The sequence below is a fragment of the Denticeps clupeoides genome, chromosome 20, assembly GCF_900700375.1.
Source record: "Denticeps clupeoides chromosome 20, fDenClu1.1, whole genome shotgun sequence".
Taxonomy (NCBI): domain Eukaryota; kingdom Metazoa; phylum Chordata; class Actinopteri; order Clupeiformes; family Denticipitidae; genus Denticeps; species Denticeps clupeoides.
In genome coordinates, this window is record NC_041726.1 from 9,897,869 (window position 1) to 9,919,421 (window position 21,553).

Below are 21,553 nucleotides of genomic sequence, written 5' to 3' on the forward strand. Positions count from 1 at the left end.
TGGCCATTTTTGTGTCAGTTTGCATAATGTGACATTATCTCAGTTTTAAACACGCAAGTGATAATTATTAACAGCAAACTGAGACCATTTACAGCAAACTGAAAATAATATTGTTTTGACTTGAATATATAGTACAGGCCAAAAGTTTGGACACACCTTCTCATTGAATGTGTTTTCCTTATTTTCATGACCATTTACGTTGGTAGATTCTCACTGAAGGCATCAAAACTATGAATGAACACATGTGGAGTTATGTACTTAACAAAAAAAGGTGAAATAACTGAAAACATGTTTTATATTCTAGTTTCTTTGCTCTGATTACTGCTTTGCACACTCTTGGCATTCTCTCGATGAGCTTCAAGAGGTCGTCACCTGAAATGGTTTTCCAACAGTCTTGAAGGAGTTCCCAGAGGTGTTCAGCACTTGTTGGCCCCTTTGCCTTCACTCTGCGGTCCAGCTCACCCCAAACCATCTGGATTGGGTTCAGGTCCGGTGACTGTGGAGGTCAGGTCTCCACTTTTTGTTAAGTACATAACTCCACATGTGTTCATTCATAGTTTTGATGCCTTCAGGGAGAATCTACCAACGTAAATGGTCATGAAAATAAAGAAAACACATTGAATGAGATGGTGTGTCCAAACCTTTGGCCTGTACTGTACATTAAATGCAACTGTTAATGGTGTATAGTGTCAATTTTACAAAATGAATGGGTTGAGATTATATTATATATATGCATAGTTTATCACTGTCATACTCACAGTATGTTCAAGTGTAGTTAACAACAATTTAAAATAAATGAATTTTATTTACTTAAAACGTGTATTTATGTGTCATCGCCGCTTGTCACCGTGTCTGCTGTGCAGGGAGCGCAGGAGTGGCAAGCAGCATTAATCTGTTGGCTATAACTCTGAGCTGCTCTCTCAAAAACTATCCTACACAACTCCTCCAGTGGGCTCTCAGGCCCAGTCTTCAAGTGGATCCTCCCCTCTAAAAGCCTGAAAGGAAAAGACACACAGACAGACAGGCACAAACATATCTACGGCCCTAAATCCCAATGAGATGGTGGAGCTTGAAAGTCTGGTCTGAGAAAATGCTACAGGGAACCCGTACACAACGTTCTGAACGCATAGAGAATAAGTTTCAGTCGTTGGGTGGTTCTTCTTTCCTCTATAAATAGCAGCCGATGTTTGTCTCAGAAGTCACTAGATTTGTCTCTAGTAATTAAAAAAATTAAAATATAAAATGTCAACACTGGGTGTTGAGCCCTGACAACTGGGGTGAGGAAATGTATTTATAATGTGTAGCTTTATGAATATTCACATAGTTTGAATATTGCAGATGAATGCAGAGTGAAAATGGGTGCATGAATTCTCTGACTGTGAACCTTCATCTCTGATGAGATCGTTCCTCAAGTCGACCTGCTGCGCACGTTCTGTCAGCGTGAGTAATCATCACACCGGCCGCTCCATAATTATTATTATTAAAATCACTCTTGCTCGTCATATTCATAAATGTGGTCTATATGCCTGAGCAGGTTGTACAGATTAGATATCAATAGTGTGTCCAGAATATGAACAATTCCATTACATCCGCTGAGTTTAACACAGAATGTAATGAGAACCTCGGAGGTTCTTACCCTCAGCATCACATGACGAGGTTTTATTCCTTTACTCCTGCACAGCGGCAGTGGTAGCCTAGTGGTTAAAAAAAAGGCACCGTAATCAGAAGGGTGGTGGTTTGAATCCCGAGCCGCCACACACTGCTCCCTTTGCACCTGTCATGGCTGCCCACTTTCACTCTTCACTTTTTTTTCACAGATCCAATACAATAAGTTAGTTGTTAGTTTATTCTGAGAAACTTTTTCCATTCCGGACCATTAATACAGGAAACCAATAAATGTCCCCTTGGCCCTGGAAAGCTACCACATGATGGCACATTCGTCGACACATTCTCTGTAAATTCTCTATGTTCTGACAAGCCTTTCTGTGACATGGACGTAGGTATCATCTTTAGAGACAGCCTGATTACAGGTTATCTACTGTTAAATGTTCCTTCTTTGGGGGCAGTGGTGGCCTAGCTGGAAAGGGAACTGGCCTGTAATCGCAAGTTTGCTGGTTCGAATCCCAAACTGCCAAGGTGCCAGTGAGCAAAACATCTAGACTCTTCTCTGGAATGAACTTCCCCTCGAGGTCAGAACAGCTCAGTCACTGAGTATTTTCAAACGGCAGCTCAAGACCTTCCTCTTTAGAGAATATTTAGATTAACTTGTAACCTTCTTATTGTAAAACTTGTGTACAGGATCTACAACAGAGTGAATCAAAAGATTGTATTCATAGTTGAGGGTCCTAATGAACCAGAACTGATCGATGGCAACTTGAAAGCACGTTGTAAGTCGCTCTGGATAAGGGCGTCTGCCAAATGCCTTAAATGTAAATGTAAATGTAAATGCAAAACACCGTCCTCACACACTGCTCCCCGGGCGCCTGTCATGGCTGCCCACTGTTCACCAAGGGTGATGGTTAAATGCAGAGGACACATTTCATTATCACAGTGTGCTGTGCTGCAGTGTTTCTCAATCACTTCACTTTAACTTTTCTTCATTGTGCTCATTAGAGCGATGTGGTGAAGAGAGGTAATACCACACTCTATGATGGGTATTTGTATTTATACTGCAAACGTTTTCTTTCTGTTGCTCATATGTTCCAACCTGCGCCTTGGCCGTTTCATCATCCAGCTTCTGACTTACTGAGCCCCAATTCTTAACAGCTTGAACCATGCACTGCTCTTGGGGTACAGAACCTAGACTTAAAGGAATAAAGTGAACTCAAAAAGAAACTAAAAGGTGTACGATTAAGGAATAAATTGTAAAGGTACAGTCAGTATTTCCTTAGCCATGTTTCAGGCCCTAGAGATGATGACATTTACACCCAGACACTAAAACGTAACATTAATGTATTTATTAGAAATGTCAATTGGTTAAAAATTGTGAATAATTAAATACATATTTTGCAAACCATTAACCATAATTAATTGCAATTAATTCTACAGACAAAATGCTTGCTAAAATATTTAACACTTATGCAGGGTCACAAGCAAGAAACAACTATCGGCATCCACTCATTGGCTCCCAAATCCCAGACAAGTTCATTTGTGTAAATGCTGACAGACAATAATCAATTATCTTTACACAAACATTCAAACAGTTCATCAATATCATATCGCACATTCACCAAATAATACATTAATATTTTGAAATAATAATACAGAAATAATACAGAAATATTTTGTTTACATCACATTAGTTCAGAAATCATTTTACACAGTTATCAATAATCCCTGTGCCTCAACGCCATTTGGTAAAGCGTTAGCTCCGCCCCTTCCCCAGAAACTCCCCAAAGTCCTTTCCTATCAATAAACACATTAGTTTGGTCTTAGCAGACCGGTTCAATCACAAAGGCTGTTTATTATTTCCTAGTAAAACTGCAGGAACTACACAAGCAATAAAATATTTATGTGTGTGTGTGTGTGTGAGTCTGGTTAACACAACAGGCAATTCAACAACCTTTTGTGATGAATTCCCCTGCCACAAATTGTCTATTTAGTGGAGCGGTTCAACCTCCGTGCTCATTTCCACCTGCTCGGATACAGATAGCGATATTGCACTATATAATAGGCCATCATAATTCCCATCATCCTCAAGGCCCTCGGCTCATGTCCAGGGAAGCCCTTTTATGAAGGCGCTGCTGGGCAGAGCAGGGGTGATGCCTCATATAATGGAACTAAAGATGGACATTTCAAGTAAAAATATGATTCAACCAACGCTGTGAAATCGGCGAAGCACCTGGCCTGAACCTGGCCTTAAAATGATGCTGACTTGCTAATAGCAATGACAGATGTTGTAAGGTATTGCTGGTACTACTAAGCACCCCTACCTCATGCACCCTTGAAAAACAAAACTATTTTATTACCCATGTGGAGCATACACGCACACACGTACATCACGATTTAGAAACAGTTTCTACCCCAGTGCCATCAGGCTATACAACACATAGTATGCACTGCACTTAAATTTCCCCCAATCACTTTCATATGCAACTTATATATATTCACCCTTCTGTGACTTATTATTTATTGCTGCTGCACTTTGCCTTCTATGTCTTCTATGTATCATGTTCTATGTTCTGTCTACGTGGGAGAGGTTTTCAAGTCAGAATTTCATTGTGCTCTGTACGCTGTACTTTGTACATATGACAATAAACTTCAACCTCAACCTCAAAGTGATTAAAAATCTATTGACATCGAATATGGCAAATCAAGGTGAAAAGTGAACGTTTTGTCATTCTGAAACCATGCAGCACAGCACACAGTGACACAAAATGAAATGTGTCCTCAGCATTTACCCCAGTAAGCAATGGACAGTCATGAAAAGAACAGTGTGTGGGGACGGTATCTTGATTCGAACTGGCAAGCTTTAGGATATGAGTCTGCTTCCTTACCCACTAGGCCACCACTGTCCCTCTACAAGGCGAGATATTCACCTACCGGGTGTCGAACCCAGGCTTTCTGGGTGAAAGCCAGGAATCCTAACTGCTTACTGTTACTGCGTTGGTGGGACATGAATTAGTAGTGTTGAAATGCAGCATGGCTCTGTCCAGCGCAGACGCTTCAGAAAAAAATCGTAATAAATATGCAACCATGACTGGTTCTGAAATTGGGTTTGGCCGGCAACTGCTCGCCCCTCTTTCCAGTACTCTGTTCCTCCACAGGGGGCACTGTTTTTAAACAGATAAGCTCATTCACTACAGCACGGTCTAAGGCGTCCTCAGGATGAATTAAATGTAAAACAAGAAGTAACCACTTGGTAGTTATCTTTACCTTGAAGAAGAATTACCCCTTTTAAGAGGAAATGGGAGGAGCCTGACAGCTCACACTTGCTTGTTCCTCATTTTGGATCAATACATCACATGCACAAACATCAACGTCAAGGCAAATATCCATTTATTCATGTAAAGTCACGATGATGCATGATGATGACCTTACACTAGCAAACAAGTCTCGCGTTTAGCACATCGCATGCTTAGCTAAGGTGGCAGATTAGAGATTGCTAAAAACTCAAGTCGGGGGAGGTTGTTAGCGAAAAGTCAACTGGCTCGACCAAGAGAAGGGGTTGGGGGTGCTAGTGGTACTGTGACTACCACAGGCGGGTGGGAAACTGATCCAAACTGATTCTAGCCCTAGTCTGTTTTCGGTCTTGGTCTCGTTCTCAACCAGCTTTGGTCTTGGTCTCGCCTTAGTGTGTCTTGGTCTTGGTCTCATCCTCGCTCTTGTTCTCTGTACCCTCAAATCAAAACCCATCACTAATAGGACAGAAAAAGTTCTAAATGCCAGAGTTGATGGCGTGTGTTGGCGTCGGTGGAGTAATGAGACTTCCAGAACTCCCGCCGGTCCCCCATATAAACCCAGCTCAGACGGAAATTGGTTTAAATTTGTTAAACCACCATGTGACTAACGATGATGCTGACATTCGCTTGAGGTGAGACGCGAATGCTGCGTCTGAATTAGAAGGGAATGGGAAACGTGGGCGAGCTGCGTTCGCCCTAATGAGCGTGACGGAGCCAACGGTGGCCCGCGATCACGTGGCTAACTGGTGGGATTCAACCTTTTCTGCCGTGCCGCGAGAATTGAACTGCAATTAGCTGAGTGGTGGGGCAGGAGGAGACTAACCTTTTCACATATTCACCCCGCGCCGCCAGCCCCCACTGCACTTCCTCTCACTCGCCGTTTTAATGGGTCTCTCCGGCCCGGGGCGTGTGACGCACTCGTGACTGATGGATGGGAGTCACAGGGATTTTATTTGATATTTCCCCCCGGATAATCTCGCCATAACTGACCATGGCGCAGGGCTACTGACTCATTGGCAGTCGCGCGTGGGACAGACGCATCCATCTCTCGCCGCGGTTAGGGCCACATGATGGCACTCAACCCTTAATCGGATGACTGAGCCTTCAAAGAGCGCTTTTATTCCTCGCATGGACCATCTCGGCTGCCCTCTAAAGTAGTTTGATGCCGACTCAAAGCCTCTTTGCCACAGAGTCTTCGCCCCCATTTTCCCCCATCCTGGAATAACTGGGGGGAAAAATATCTCTTTACTGCTGATTAAATAGCATCAACTTTTAATTAAAGCAAAGGAGGAGGCTATGATGTATATTTCAGGGCTAATTAGCACGGTACTCAGGGGGCTGGAAGTGATTAGATGTGAAGGAGGCGCTGACAGGGAGCTTTGCGACTCTTCGACCGGCTTACCGCAGAGGGGACCAGCGGTGGAAGCGGCCGGCTCTCCCCGTATTCAACACCCCAGCAGCCGCAGGTGGAGGCGCGAGCCCAGCAGATAAATCGGTTAAAACCGCAGCGCTTCTCTGCGTTTTGTGGGTTTTTCCGGACACACGACAGCAGAAATCTGCTTTAGACGTCCCCACCCCTCCTCTGCGGGGAAGCGGCGAGATGGAGCCATGACAACAGTGATGCTCCTGGCAGAAAGAATGAGCTCCATTGTGCCTTGATTGCTCTGGACGCTCAGCTACGGTGTCATATCCTCCTTCCGCAGTTCCCACAATCGGAGACAATCTCGCCGAGGCTCTAATCAGGAACTAACGGCAGAAGTGCGCGGGGAAGAAAGGAGTAATCACTCAGATGTTGGGTGAAACAAAGGACAACAAAGAGAACGTGGGCTTGCAAGAGTGGAATATGAATGCATTACTGCAGCTAACAGGCGTTTCTTCTTCAGACCGGCCGCAGGTTTCAAATACAGAGCAAATGTGGTTATTAAATCTGGATCTAGAACCATCTGTATCTGCACACTTTTCGACAGAATTTGCTAGTGAAATGTCGATAAAATGCATGATCCCCTTCACTAAATTGTGTTGTCATGACCAGAGAATTACAATGTAGCCAAAATACTTGACCATTACTAATCATTTTTGCACCATAAATATGAATGTATAATTAATATCACGAAATTCATAATTATAATTTGTTCCTCATTTTTTCATAATGAGGTTTTAATCATCTGACAGGTTTTACTGTTAAATGTTAATAAGAAAATTTTCAAATAATGCACTCAGTGTGGGGTTTGTTTGCTAGTATAAGGTGAAAAGATTTTCATAAATATTTAGATAAAAAGAAAAATGATCTTTGATACTTGCAATATTTGCAATATTGAGGTCTATAGCAATCGCAAAAGCATTTCACTGCATATCATGCCATGTATGACTGTGTATGTGAATTTGTGACATATTGACTTGCAAGGTTGTCAGTCATCAAGCTCCTCCCATTTTAAAGTCTGTTTAAGTATTTAAATCCTGAGGCCACGTTGCCTAAGGACCAACCACCGCTGAAGTATTAAAGGTTCGACAGAACCGAAACACAGCCACTGTTCTGCAGACTGCACAAACTGAACAACTGAACATTATTATCATTATACAACCGGACTCACCCTATTGCAGGCCACTCTCCCTCGATTCTCTGCACCTGACGTTGTCCCTATTTCAGTGTGCCTGCATCAGAGCTCTTGATGGTTTTGAGTGTTGTGTTTTGCAGGGTGCATGTGAGGAGTGTCCCCATGAGAGAACGAACCTTCCCTTTGTCCCAAGCAGAGCCCTAAGTGTTTGTTTGTCCAGGGTAAATTTAAGCAAAAGTATTAGAACTCCGCGCCTGGGTCCTCCTGTGTCCTTACAATGATCAAATTATGATATTATTACTACATACTGATATATTATCATATTGCTGTTACTTGTTTGTCTCGACCTGAACTGTATTGTGGGGCAAATTTTAGGATTTAATAAAAAAAATTTTTGCACACTGTGAATCCCCATAGCTTCGTAATTTCTTTGTAAATGATGAAATGACTATAAAGTTGACTTTGTTTTTGGTCAGCTATCACTATGAGACCTTACATCAGACGGCTGGACATTTCTGAACGCCAGCATCCAGAACTCTCCACTTCCCCATAGGACCTGCTTCTGATTCACGCCACAGAGACATGGAAGTCTCCCTGTGCCCTGATGAAAATGTGCAAGCGTCGGACAAGTTGGAGGCCGGTGATTGGACTGAATGGTCGGGCGCGGGCGATGCCAGTTGGGCCCCGGTGCTGCCGCATTGTTTTCCCTGGCAAGCCGTCCGCCATCTGTTAACAAACATTGGACGTGATTGGTGCTGGCTTTCCGATGAGAATTATCACATCATATCTGCCAACCCCTGGTGACACAATGTTGGATGTGCTCCGATGCAAATTCCAGGGACGACAGAGGCGTGATTTATGGGCCCAAGCAGCGACTGGGGGGATGAATGAAAGCCGCAGCCTTCGGCCCACTGCTAATCACGGCTAAACACGGACCCTGCCACCAATGCAGCCCCTTAAAAATGACTTATAATAACTTTAACACTGCACACAATTTAGCTGTCAAATGAAAGGTTGTTTGAATAATTTAGCAGGCCTTTGTGCGAGTGCGTGTGCACAGGCAAAATTAAATATATAAAAGCTCAACATTATAAACAAAGCAAATAAAGAGCAAAAAAAAAAAAAAAAAAGCCCATCTCCAACAGTTCCAGTGGGGATGGGGAGAAAATCAGAAATGCAGTCATGCAGAGCCGGGGAGAAAATGTAAAAATGTTGCAGTAATAGATCTGACTTCTTGGCGTCCATACAGCAGATGCAAATAAATTGAGGAGGGGGAGGAAAAAAATGTAATCATCGTCGAAAGCGTTTTACAAATTCACTTTTTAACACAGAGGACGGCCCTGCGAACCCGTAATGGACCGCCAGACCCCGCACTCATCATTTTCAAATGAAGAAATAATAGCACGGCTCATATTATTATACGACGCCTACGTACAGGGCCTGCAAATGAATATTAAAATAAAGCTGTATTTGAAACATGCAGCATTTATAAAAGTAGCAAGGGGCTACGGCTACCAAACAATAACTTTATTTAAATTTTTTTTAAATCAAGATGTACTGGGTTCTGACTGCCGGCCGGTGCTCAGTCACTGTGTGTCGATGTGGCAACGACTCGGCCCACCTCAACTCTCCTCATCGCTCCCCGATTCCCTACTTGTGTGGTTTGTGGGGGTTGTAGAGTGCGCTCGCAGAGTAAACGATGGAGACTCACCCACCGCTTCACATCATCTCGCAATTTAGTTCCGCGTCTCCCCCGACATTCGCTCTCTCATTGCGTCACACCACAGCCCCGTGACAACTTTTAACTTCAAGGTAATGCCTTTCTACAATAAAGGACAATCAGCATCAGAAAACAAAATCCAAAGCTCCAAGGGGGTCACTTTGAACCCCTCAAGGAGCCTTTCTCCAATAATATAGATTATTGATTATTGCATTTTCAACATTGCACATAGATGTCTTTGACAGAAGGTGAATCTTTAGATTGCTATTTGCTATTTTGCCACCATTCTCACGTGTAACACACACACATACACACACACACATTATATATAGAGTATATCATCAACGTTCAGCCCGTATTATACTGACCTCCAACTGGAGTTATGGTGCAGGCATCAGTGACAAGAATAACGTCATGCACACAGGAGGTTTCAGGTGACCATCAACAGCAGCTTATTTCATCTCTGCTGTGTGCTTGTGGCCAGATGATCATTAAAAACTACAATATTCACAAGCCTGCAGGAACAGCTGACTGGCCAAAATGACAGATGACATCACTTTTCAATCAGCTTCACAAGCAGGACCGATGATTGTTCCCGCTTGATCCCTTTCATCTGCGATGAGCAGCGGGACCAGGCCGTGTAATGTGATGAGAGATTCTACGGAACTTCCGGAGAGGTCGGCGCCTCTCGAAATGAAAGACTGTGACCCCCACATTCTGGAAGTATTGTCACTAATTCATCACAATGTCGATGAGAGCGAAATGAGGAAGTCGTGCCATTTATCCGCTGAGCGGAGAGATCTTTTTAAATCGCCCGTCCCAGCTGGAGAATAAAGGTCCAATTACTCTGCAATGGACAAACAGGGACGGTTCGCGTCCTCTTCACTTGGCTTCACCGTAAACGCTGACTGCGTTTATTTATTTCTTTATTATGGACAGCAACGTTTTTATTGCAGCAGACACAACTGTAAAATGTATTCCATCAGCCCGCAGAGGGTCATGTGGTCATCTCGTGGGCGGCATGGTTCCCTCGGGTTAAAAACGGAATTTATGTCCACATGCCTTCGTTCTTTCCAGCAACTTCTAGTCATGACTAAGACAAGAACTTGGACCATTCTGCACACGGCCAACAGCCAGATGCTGTTTGTCCTGCTAAAAATGTTTCTACGAGATGTTTTGGTGAATTGAAACCCGTGCACGGGATGAAGCAGGGTGGTCCAAAGCTTGGACGTGAATGAGGTGAGCGAGGTTCCAGATGGCCAGAAGCAGAAGACCTCAGCCCACACCAGTGTCGGGCTTAAACACGCGCCCCTTTCATTACGTCAGAGAGAGGGAGATAACTGCTGCCCCGTAAATAATACCCGGCAACAAATACCCGGCAACAAAGTCTGAGGGGTTCCATTACCGGCGGAAATTGGATCTTTTTATATTTGACCCCGAGGTCCTTTCTGCAGATTCAAATTGAAGGCTGTCGAGTTCAGCGGGAACACCCGCAGATGGGTGTTTCATTTCGCGTCTTTGGGGGCAAAGCTCGCCGCAAAGCCCAACTGACAGGGAGTGTCGGTTACCATGGCGACGCGGCGGCAGACGCAGAGCCCCCTCGGCGGCCGCCAGGCTCGCGGCTCACCTCCGGCCGAAGGCCCGGCCTGCCTGGAGAGCCCCGGCGGGCCGAATTAGCGCGCTATCAGCACCCTTCCATCTCCGCCTCCCCACCTCCCACGCTGCAGCGGCCGCCCCGCGACGCTCCGCTTTATCGCTCCTCAGTCGGTATTAGTCTCTCTTTAGCTCCTCTCGCCACCTCGCTCGGTTTATCTCCGCTTTCTCCCACTCTTCCTCTGTCAGGCTCTGCCAGGATTAGTTGGCGCTCACCGCCTGTCCGTCTTCGTCTCTGCCTGGCGTCCCTCGGCCGGGCGGTGCAGGGACTGTTTACTGGTCAGATCCTGCTTCTTCTCATCCATCTGTCTTCTGGCCTCTGGCTCAACCCTCTCTGAGGCCCGGACGCCTGCTAGACGCCTTCATCACACGTGTGTTCGAGGGAAGGCAGGATGAAGAAATACGCCGACAGCCCCTCGGGGGGAATCGGGATCCTCATCACCACAGTGGGGATTGGTGGAGAAGAAGACGGGGGAGTGGGCGCCAACTGTCGGCAGAAACAAATCATTATGGACGGAGCGAGTGGGCGAGCGCCGAGGGTGGCGAAGGACGCGCCGGGGGCTAATTCGCACTGGTTACTGTTGCCGCTCACGTTCGTTTCACGAGCGAACTTGACAGGCTGGCAAACCAGTTCAGCCTCAGCCTCCACGCACTCCTGAGGAAGCGTACCAACAACTTTTAGCAAGTTTCAGCATCTTCCCTCCCCAAAAAACACGTATATATCTCACATGCCAGGCCCCACCTAACCTGAAACCATGTAGGATGAGCATGAAGTATAGGTGTCAATGCAGGAATTGTATTTCCAGTCCGTTAACGTAGGCGGAGCCTGCAGGCTGGTAGTCCGGTAATGTGGGATGCATCTATGGGGGCACGGATGGCCTAGTGGTTAAGGAAGCGGCCTCGTAATCAGAAGGTTGCCGGTTCGAATTCCGGTCCTCAGAGGTGCCGCTGAGCAAAGCACCGTCCCCACACACTGCTCCCCGGGCGCCTGTCATGGCTGCCCACTGCTCACCAAGGGTGATGGTTAAAAGCAGAGGACACATTTCATTGTGTCACCATGTGCTGTGCTGCAGTGTTTCACAATGACAATCACTTCACAAAGCTAGAAGCACTCCTTCTCGGGGCTGTTTTTGGTGGGTCACTCCCAGGGGCGAGTTTTACAACAACGTGAGCCTAGTGGGTAACCAGAAGTCCCAGGTTCAAATCCCACTTACTACCATTGTGTCCCTGAGCAAGACACTTAACCCTGAGTGTCTCCAGGTGGGGACTGTCCATGTAACTACTGATTGTAAGTCACTCTGGATAAGGGCGTCTGATAAATGCTCTAAATGCAAATGTAAAACGCAGCAACATGATTCAGGAAATGCACAAGTACCTCACACAAGTACCCCATGAGGCACATGGTGGTTAGCATGCTAACATCAGTGAAAAACATCAAAACAAATCAGAACTGCTCTTTCTTCACCTTTGTTTCCTTGCAAACAAGAAACATTCATTTAGCGCTTTTTGCATATGAATGCAATGCATAGAAAGTTGCAGAGGGTTTTGTCCATTTTCCAACCTGGGCGTTAGCATCAACGCTACTAGGCCTGAGTAGGTCTGAAGCATTTGAGTTGAATGCTAAATCAATATTCCTGCTTGCTCACAACTCTGCCTACGTGGACAGATGGAGCAGAATGTTTGAATAAGTAAAAATATAAATAAATGGCAACATTTCAGCACAGGCTAGCATATGTGGGTGAGATTTTTCTCTCCCGGTGATTTAGGCTGGCTGACAGTCAGCCAGAAGGCTTCAGCTGGGCCATTTATATCAAGTGTTTCAAACACAGACAATTTTTATAAGAGCGAGGAGGAAAATAGCGCGTTCCCCGATGGCTTTACATTTATTCTGTGTCAGATTCGTTTTGAGAACTGCGTCACGCGACACCTAGGACGCAAGTGAGACTGAATGGAAAAAAGTTTCTTTAAAGAGCGAATGCCAGGCTGCAGGTGAGAATAAAGTCAGGGATAAGACACTCGCAATGGCGAATCAGGCAAATTGGGCCCAGTGAAGGGAAATGACCGTAATGAATTCAGTTCAAGTGCAGATTGTGACCGCTCTAATTGCATTGGCTGTGTGCTGAAGCCCAGTTCGTTTCATTTTGAACAGCTCTTCAGAATCAGAGAATCAGAATCAGAATCATATTTATTGCCAAAGTATTTGCAAGCACATACAAAGAATTTGATTCCGGTAGATGGTGTCTCTCAAGTACGGAGTAGAAAAAACCAACAACAATGTGCAAGGATGTGTGTAAGTGTTATTGTACAAGTTTGTGGAATTTGTTTGTGCTCTTTATAAATAACTATATCTACTGAGTATAAATAAATATTTGTAAGAATGTACATAGGTATATGAATAAATAGGCAAAAAACTAAATCCTATATTCCAGTGTTTTCATGATCTGGACCGGCAGGGGTGACTCCGGATCCGGAGTTCGGACCGGAGTTTCATGTTCGTCCTGTGTAATGTTCCCTGATCGTGTTCACCTGGTGTATATTTATGTAATTGTATAAAACTATCCTGTTCGTGTCTGTTCGCCGTCAGCTCATTGCGTGTTGATGTTCCCTTGTCGTGTGCAGTCTGTATTAAACCCCTGTCGCCTGAAGTTGTGCGTATGCGTCCTCACTCCTCGCCATGTCCTTCCCAATAGTGACAAGTGTACATAAAGTGCAGTGTGCAATGTTGAAGGTGATTTGCAGGGAGATGGCGAGGGGGAAGAAGCTGTTCCTGTGTCGGCTGGTCCTGGTCTGCAGGCTTCTATAACGTCTGCCAGAGGGCAGCAGGTCAAAAGGTCTGTGACCAGGGTGTGAGGGATCTGAGATGATTTTCCCTGCCCTTTTCCTGGATCTTGAGAGGTACAGGTCCTGGATGGAGGGCAGGGGGGCACCGGTGATCCTTTCTGCTGTCCATTCTACCGACTGCTTAAGACTGTCGTCCAGGGATCTCCTCTCAGACTTCTCTCTATAAATAAGTGACTTGTTGCACGCACAATTCTAACCCCCCAGTCTCAGCAGGTCCACTGCGGCACCAGTTTCCCAAAAACACACACAGTATTTAATGCTGCTCAACGATCTAATTGTTAGGGGTGTAGCGATGCACAGTGAATCAGCTAAAATCCAACATTAGAACTGCTATAAAGATTTGGACGTGGCAGAGAGGACTGGCACCACATCAGGCATTTTACCTACGTGGTAAACTTCGGAGTTTTTGTTAAAAAATGTGTGACAAAATGGTGAACTTAAAACTGTGCTGAAGTCGAGTGCATTATTAAATGCTTATTTACAATGGATAAATCATTATTAGCCTATAGTCCAATAAAGCCAATTTAACCGTGTGCTCAGTATAAGCAAAAGTGAGAACTGTATTCACGTAAACCAAATTTCTCTGAGAACACGAACAAAGAATGTTTCTTTTTTTGGTATCGTGGTGAAATTGTTGCGCTGCAGCTGGTCCAGGGAGCGCAAAGGAGAGAAAACAAAGGCAGTGGTATTTATTTATTCATCCGCCCATATTTTCTAGCTCCACATTTCCAAGGCCGGGGCGTGGAAAAGTGGCTGATTACAGAAATTCTGCAGAAATCGTACGAAAAAAAAACGCTGTGGTCCATCCATTTCCTTGCCCTTTGATCCTGCGGGGTTCTGGCCGCTCAGATGCTCCCAGCGCAGCGGTGGTGGCGAACAAGGCTGGAATAACAACAGCACCTCAACACAACATGCTTTATACCTGCAGGACAAAGGCTTCACGTCAGCTCGCCTGGTAAATTAGCAATGACTCCGTCCGGCCGGGACTCCGGAGGAGGAAGCAAACTGGTCCGTTTGAGATGTTCAGCAGCAGCCCTCTGACAGCTGCTTTCCATACCCAGTCCCCCAGCCCAGATAAATATTTGAGGTAGGGGTTGATCGGAGGGCTGCCTGGAGTAGACCCCGTTCCTCCAGCCTCGGCTGCGTGGGGAGGAGACAGATGGGCGGGGGGGGGGCTGTGGACGTCCGCAGGTATTTCCTGATACCAGCTGGCGCTGGAGCTCCGCTCTTCAGGGCTGAAGAAAACACCTTCATAGCTCCTTTATGACACGGAACAGCGTTTACTCATTTGAACAGCAGCTGTTATTCAGCCCAAATCTGGAAAAATTCTAATGCATGTATGGCAGTCTGATATTTTTACATTTTGGTGTAGAGTGTGAAGTCACTGAAAATGTGTTTTATGTTCTTCACGAATAATGAATGTCTTTACTGACTTTATTTTCCCTTCGGCAAACACTGAGACAGGTCCCACAGACCCGAACAACACACACAGGTTAAATATTGGTATTGCTTTTACACTGATCTATATATTGCAGTTCTATGTTATTTATGTTTTTTATACCATTAGTTTGTCTTTACTAAACCCATTTTTAAAACCCCCGGAATAAACGTTCAGGACATTCCCAATATGCTTTGCAGCCATATTTGTTGCAATGCCTTCAATTGTGTTGTTTTGAGTGTCAATTAAAAAACTTTAATCACCCAAACAAACACAAAATGTGCATTAATAAGCCTTAATAAGGCATTCAGTAAACTTTTCGGTACCCAGAATTCATTGTCTTCTAGGTCTCCAAGGCATCTGCTTAAAGCTACCTGCATTCAATAATAGATCAAATGATAAAATTCATGTCCCATGTCAGAAACATTTATAAATCTCTACTGTAAAATACTCTTTAATACCAACAGAGGTAGGAAAAAGGAGATGATAGCGGACACAAGGACAAAGAGCCAAAGTGGACAAGGTGAGCAGCTTTGAATACCTTGGGGTATTCAGCCAAGATCCTCAGCAGCTACTACACACTAACCAGCTGCATCAGCTGTCTGGTACGGCAACTCCACTGCTATGAACAGAAAACGTCTGCAGAGAGTGATAACAACTGAGGAGAAGATAATCCGGACTCCGCAGTCCTCTCTGCAGAGCATCTACCACCGCAGAGTCCAGAGGAGAGCTGCACACCCGCAACACGGACTCTTTACACTTTTACACTAGACCTTCGGTCCAAAGGTTAGAAAGTGTGAAATCTAGAACCTCCGGGCTAAACAACTCCTTCTTCCCTACTGGCATCAGATTCTTTAACAGATGAACTACTTCTCTTGTAAGTTTTGCACATGAAGCTGTTTTGCACTAAGCTCCCTTGCACATCCCCTCTATCCCCTTTTCTTTCATACTGTAATTTAATCTGCTCCTTGCACAGTTAATATTTTTATGGTTATTTATAACTCTTGGCATTTCTATGTGGACAGCAAAAAAAAAACAATTCCATTCTACAGAAAATGTCATTTCTTCTGTGCATATAACAATAATAATAACGTTTGTGCAGCCAACGCCCACGTTCATTTTCAACATTTAAGTGATTGTCATTGTGAAACACTGCAACACAGCACACGGTGACACAACAAAATGTGTCCTCTGCATTTAACCGGCAACCTTCCGAAATGAAAATATCCAGTTTTGCTGTAATCAGCTGTAAAACAGCAATATGTCTGTCAGAAACTGTCACTGGAGAAGATGGCTGGCATGTCATGATCTGGAGATAACATACAGAATGGACTTGGCCACTCTGAAAATCTCATTAGACCAAGAGAAGACAAATCATTATATTTAAAATACCACCCGGTCTCCCTTTCCCATCCTCAGAAGGTCACCCGGGACCACCTCATATACTGCAAATGCACGAGCCACATCAATATGTCCCGGTGTGAAAATACAACCTTCATAAAAGTTGTGAGGAAGCCAGGGCCTACGGGCAGCCATCTGATCTGGCAGATAACCTCGCTTCAAAAGAAGCCACAATCTCCGACATGATGGAGATCCCATGGAGCTCGTTAAAAATTCAGAAACGCTCCCGCCACGACAGCTTCCTCCTTCATCTGCAGTCGTAGAAATTGCATTTTCTTAACGAAGTCTGCATGCCGCCCAGCCGATTTTGCCCGAGAGGCGGCTGTAGAGAAGGTCACAGAAGTCCTGGCCCTCAGACTCGGGTCCTGCCTCCTCTAATCACTGCCTGTTAATTGAACGATTAGCGGTGCTGATTGTCAGCTGAACGGAACAAGGTGACCACCACCAGCTCCAGGACATCCACGCGGACCTCTGCAGGGGAAGTACTGCTTGTGTGTGTTCATGTGCCTCAGTATTAGTATGGTAATCACATTGCGGCATGAACAGCAATTGTGCAGATTAGCTGGTACCTCGATAGAACATTAAAATGGAGAAAATGAGAGAGACAATTGCAGGTGTCGCTCCTGCCCTCCGCCAACTCCGGTGGACTTGAGACCATCTGACGCCGATGGAAGGGGAGGGTAGGATGTCTGGTTTGTGGTTTGTCGTATCGTTCGGCTCCAGCTCTCAGTCATAATCCGGATGGGCCACGGAGTCGAGGAAGATTGTGTGAGTCGCTCAGTTACGGAAATGAGAAACTGATGAATAAATATATTTGAAACGCGCCTTAAAACATTCATTAAATTATGGATATTAGCCCTGGTTTTATGTAAATCAGTGATTGAAAGTCTAAATTTAGCATTAGAGGTGGACTTGAGGAACGAGTCAGTTTGGTCAGGTGCTGTCTTCCTGTGAAACAGGCTTGACCTCGTCGTGAAGATGATTTTTTACAGCGCATGGGATTAACAGTCGTGTCCAGGTTTATGGATTTAATCGGCAGGGTGACCAGATCTGAGGAACCCTGAGGCGTAAGAGGTTCAGGTGACAGGAGCTCACATGAAGACATTTCGCCTGCCGGAGGTGAGAGCTCTCCAGGCGAGAAGACTGCAAGAGACCTTCACAGTAGACTCAAAATCCAAACTGCGTCTCACCCCAGACATTCAGACAAAATGTTTCCCACAAATCCCTCATTGGGAGGGCAGGACAAGTGGAGTGTTCTTGTTCCCTGTCGGCCAGACGCTCACCAGTCGGTAAGGAGCTGGGAGTGTGGAGCACCAGTCCGACGCTCTCGAGAAAAACAGTCCTGGAGAACGATTCACCTGGAGAGGTGAAGACCATTTCCAGAAGAGGTGGAGAGGCTAGAACCCTGGAGGGCGTTTAAGAAGAAAGGAGCGAATACTTGATGATCCGGATGAAATGTTGTCTGCGCTCGGATTGGATGAGGACGTCAGTGTAGCTGGGTGATTCTGCCCCTTTCGGCTCCTCGGCTGGACAGACGGAGGACAGACGGGCTCGGATACCGGATATTAACAGGACGGTCCCGTCCGCCTGAAGATAGGCCGGCAATGACAGCTGCAGTTCATATTGCGTTTTACATAAAAAGCCACTCAATGTGTAAAAAGCCACTGCATGCGCTGTTAACACTTCAAGTTCCCGCAGCAGCAGCATGAATACTAAAGAAGATGAAAAACTATTCAAGATTGTGAGGAAATAAAAAGAGACTACTGGTGGTATATTTCAGCATGCATTGGATTGTTCCATCCCGCATATTACTGCACATTGAAAATATGAAGTGCTTTCCAGGCGGTTTGTCTGTTTAATTTATTACCCGCCCGCAATGAATCTTCTGGATGGTTCCCCACCCCGAACCCCTGGAAGCAGGACAGAATTAATTGGTGTTGCTGAGGGCCAGGCTGCAGACGGAACCTCGTTACGTTGGCCGCTAATGAACTTGCGTGCCGGCGGATTCTGACGGTCCGATCGCAGATGTCAGGATGGGAAGTGGGCTGATTAGAATCGAGGATCCTCCCTTCACTACGAAGGCGGGTTGATGAGTTCTGAGGGAGCGCAGGTTCTCCATGAAAAGAGGAACTTCTCTGAAATCCACCCACCAGCCGTCAGAAGGCTGCAGCGTTGATGAGATCTGCCCGCCGCGCCTTTATATCCCACATCAAACTGTCATCCCCAGATACATAATGCCCCACAGCCGTGTCATAACGGATACATCCATTCATCGCTTTCCTATCTGATTACTTTCACATAAAAAAAAGAAGGGGGCGGGGCTCAACAGACAGAGAACTTCAAGCTGAAACCCACTTTTAATTAAAAAAAAAACTATGAAACTTGGAACAATTTTCAGAAATATATAAACACAGAACAGTATTTTGTTTGCGAAGTTTTTGTGAGGCTACCGATATACACATACATTACGAACACATATATACTTATACATACATGTGATCACAAATGTACACTGCACAGATCTGAAAAGACATCAGTGCTGTTTTAGACACATGGATTAGTACTGGATACAGAATATCCTCAGAAAGAAGAAATCAGTGCATTTCTCAATTAGTCCAGTAAGGAACGTTCTGGCGTGGATTTATTTAAAGCAGAGGCCAGTCGGCGTCTGACGGAAGCGTATGGCGTAAATCACAGACACGATCACAGCTAGAACGCAGCATAAGGATAATTAAGACTGGAGGCAGAGCCTCACACTGCGCCGGGCGTTCCGGAGAGGAAGGGGAAGATGGATAAAGATAGATTCACATGGCCTGTACCATCGTGATGGCTCTATGGTAACGGGTTGGGATTGCAGTAAAAAAACGAGGACTGAAGAGGGCTGTGAGCTGCTTTTTTCCTGCAGCACGTAGCAGATACTGGAGCACCGAGGGGTCCAATAAACTACTGACATCATGACTATGAAAGTTTTTGTCATTGTGATTGTGCACAGCACAGACAAAATGTGTCTGCATTTTAACCATCACCCTTGGTGAGCAGTAGGCAGCCATGACAGGCGCCCGGGGAGCAGTGTGTGGGGACGGTACCTTGATCAAGGGGACCTCAGTGGCACCTTGGGGTTACGGATCCGCTTCCTTACCCACTAGGCCACCACGGCCTCCAGTTGAGGAATTTTCCTCAAATATAACCCTAATCCCAACCCTGGGAATCAGTGTATGATCTATATTCCACAACATAGGGACTACTGATTCTCAACAGTGTCAACAAAGAAGAACACGTTTGCTTTAGATTCCTGGCAAAACCCCCAGGAAACAACAGAACGTTGGTGAAATGCCAGTGTTGGCACGCAGCGGGTGAACTTGCATAACTCTATTCCACGTAACGACTGCCTCAGGATGGCTTTAGTTGCTGACGGGCCAAAGGCAAGGGATGAAGATGGGGGCGTGGCTGTGAAAAGTCAGGTGCTATTCCTCATAAAGCAGGTTGGTGTATTTTACTTTTTTTACATTTTGAATTGATATTTTGTCATTTTATTTGTAATTGTACATATTCTATATCAGCACAAGCCATTTTTATTGATTAAAATGTTTTTGCCAATGAAAGAAATTATGGCTCCGCCCTCTTGACGCTTCAATGTAATAAACCCCACCCACTGCCATTGTAACCAGATAATCAGTGTTATTCATGCCACATGTCATAATGTTCTGGCAGGACAGGGTATATCCTTTATAGAATATTGATATATTTGAAAAAATATTTAAAATATCTGTGGGTGCACTCATGTCTTCTTATAATCTTTTATCAGAAAATCAAAGTCCATATCTCTCATTGAGACTTTAAAAAATGGTCATGTGCTTTTATTACTGACATGAAAGCAGAAAAGCCTCAATTGATCAGCGACTGTGTTCTGAAAATTTTGCCATACGATTTGCCTTTGAAGAACACACACACACACACACACACACACACACACACACAAAAAAAAGTAACCTGTACACGCACCCCCACAAAATGCTGCAAAAACATCAGAGCGAATAAAAGCAAGCGGCGCATAGAAGAGAAAGCATCGTCTGGAAATGTTGTAGCCCCAGGTTAACTGGGCGCGGCACTTCGCCTCCCTCAGTCAGGTGATTGGCTATCGATTTTGTGTCACAGCGTTAGATTGGTTTGGCGTCACCTGGGCAACTTCAAGTCAGATAGATCAGTCGGCCGTCGTTTTGTTTCCGGAGAATCTGCTGAGCGCTACAGACCTTCCTGGGGACGAGTCGGTGGCAGAGTGTCTCCGAGTCACTAACAGCCAACACCCAAATTCATCAGAGGGGGTGCGGGGAGATGCTGGGACGCCAAGTGAGAGGGCGTGGTGGCAGCACCAGCATTCGGACTGCGAAGTCTCCCTACACTGCTAGCAGCACGGCCATTTCAAAAAGCTCGTTGGACAGCCGTGACCCCTTCATCTCGCCGAGCGAGGGACTAACAGGCTGCTGGTGACATTTTTTTACGGGGCGACTGCTCTCCTCGGCACCTTTCATGCTCCACACAGGCACCCATCTGCACAATAAAATCGACAAAAAACACACACCAGAGTTAAGAAAAAGGAACAGAAATGGAGACGACAGGTCCCCCCTTTCAACACTATTTCTTCCAGATTAGGGTTACGTATGCTAATAAGAACCCCATCACCCCACACACCCGGCGATCAGTGTGTGGGGACGGTACCATGATCAGGGGGACCTCAGTGGCAGCTTGGCAGTTTGAGATTTGAACCCACTGCCTCCATGTTGGCTCCAATGTGGGATTCATGACCAAACAACTTTATTTAAAGTCTATTAGTTGATGGTTTCTTCCTTTTCTTGCCACCATTCTGCATTTTCTAGAAAGGATGTGGATATGTATGAAAATAAGACTCTCACTGTCATGGTGGGATTAAATGGGGGTTAAAGGTCATGGTGACCGCATTGACTCTGCCTGAAAGGGCTCGTTGTGGGCGCCAAAACCTGCTCCAAACCAACATGCTGCAGCCAGATCGTCCAATCAGCATGCAGGG

At 45.4% G+C, this 21,553-nt stretch overlaps 1 long non-coding RNA gene across 1 annotated transcript; it reads right to left on the bottom strand.

Moving 5' to 3' along the window:
• Positions 1–8,014: 8,014 nt before the first annotated feature.
• On the bottom strand, positions 8,015–9,698 carry LOC114770716 (uncharacterized). The gene is made up of 3 exons (XR_003743379.1): positions 9,545–9,698; positions 9,168–9,279; positions 8,015–8,182 (listed from the first exon to the last, which is right to left on the bottom strand). It is a non-coding gene; the product is annotated as an uncharacterized LOC114770716 (long non-coding RNA).
• Positions 9,699–21,553: the final 11,855 nt, after the last annotated feature.